This window comes from Salvia hispanica, chromosome 3, assembly GCF_023119035.1.
Source record: "Salvia hispanica cultivar TCC Black 2014 chromosome 3, UniMelb_Shisp_WGS_1.0, whole genome shotgun sequence".
Taxonomy (NCBI): domain Eukaryota; kingdom Viridiplantae; phylum Streptophyta; class Magnoliopsida; order Lamiales; family Lamiaceae; genus Salvia; species Salvia hispanica.
Genome location: NC_062967.1, coordinates 35,724,953 through 35,726,562, shown reverse-complemented (window position 1 = coordinate 35,726,562; position 1,610 = coordinate 35,724,953).

The window sequence follows — 1,610 nt, the reverse complement described above, 5'->3', positions numbered from 1 at the left end:
AATAAACTTGGTCATATGATTACATCGATTTATTAAATAAATATGTGCGGAAGCTTGTAGCATACTATAGTAGAATATATGAATATATGTTATTTTTTTCAGGATCGAGATATCCCCATCTAACTAGCTCTAAATTTGCTTAAAATATTATCTTTTGTTGTAAGAAACTAAACAAATACTCTTTCTGTCTACGAAAAATAATCACATTTTTACCATTTTGAGATATCTACAAAAAAGTCACATTTCTAAAAATGAAAGTTTTTATTTCATACTTTTTCCACTTTTTTATCCTCTTTCATGCTTATCCACTTTTTCTCTCCATCTAACTTATTTTATCAATTTTTCATTAAAATTTATATTGTTCATAAATAAGATTATTTTTTTATGGACGAAGTAAGGATATATCAAATCGTAAGATGAAATATAAAATGAGTAGTAATTGTTCATGTTTCAAACAGTGTAGATTATATTATAACACTAGACAAAGAGCCTAAAGAATATCAACACATTTTTGAATTTCCAAATAGAGATGGAAACATTATTTCTGACTAGTAGCATGTGGCATTCAAGATGGCGCATTAAAGAAATCTAGGAAAGTGAAACATATTGCGAGTAAAGTATGCTACTTATTTGTTTTTATTGATATTAAAGAATACATACATAGATTAAATAATTCTGTTTATTTTCATACCATGAAATAAAACATGATCTAGATTCTAGTAGTTCAATAATGTAGTCGTATAGATCAGGACTATTAATGTAGAGTCACTATCTGTTGACATTGTTTTCGCATTTTTTCTGATATTGAGATTTATTGATTTCTATATTCTAGATCACTATTCCATGTTCCTAACTGTCAATGAATGCTGTTTTATCACTTTTATATAACTATATTTGAATTCTTACTCTAAATACAACTTTCTTTAATATAAATTGCGCTTATTCCTCCCGTAGAGAAAATACCAACTTTTGCGCCTGCTAGTAATGCAACACATATCAAATATTTAGGGCGAAAAATATACCAAAAATACTGATATATTTGTAGGGATCGGATTCACTAATTACTGGGACCTCTTTTATTAATTGGTCTGAGATGGCTAATCTAAAAAATACAAGCCTGTACAAATGTGGTATCAAGATTACACACTAAGCTAAGTACAAATCAGAGTTAATCAGAAACCCTAACCCTAAGTCAGTCTTCCACCAGACTTGGCACTTAGCTCCATCTGATTAATTCACCTGCACACTTAGTAGAGAAATTAGTCACCCAAGAAGATGACGATCTAAACACAAAGAAATAACTAAGTCAGAAAATCAGGCCACGAATGGCTCAGGTCACAACAGTGACTGCACTAGGCCTCAGACCTCCCCAAACCTCACTACAAGTCACAAAGAATAACACCGTTGAACAAACTACGCACCAGAGATCAGTGGAACCCTAGATCTCACCGGTCAACGCCCACCACGGCCATCTCAATACGCAGACTTACACGCACAACTAAGCCAAGAACACAAGAACCCTCACAACCACTCCAAGCACTTCGGGATCGGTCACAAACAACAGACAAAACCCTAGATTTGAGAAGGAAACCGAAGAAGTTGCCTAACAC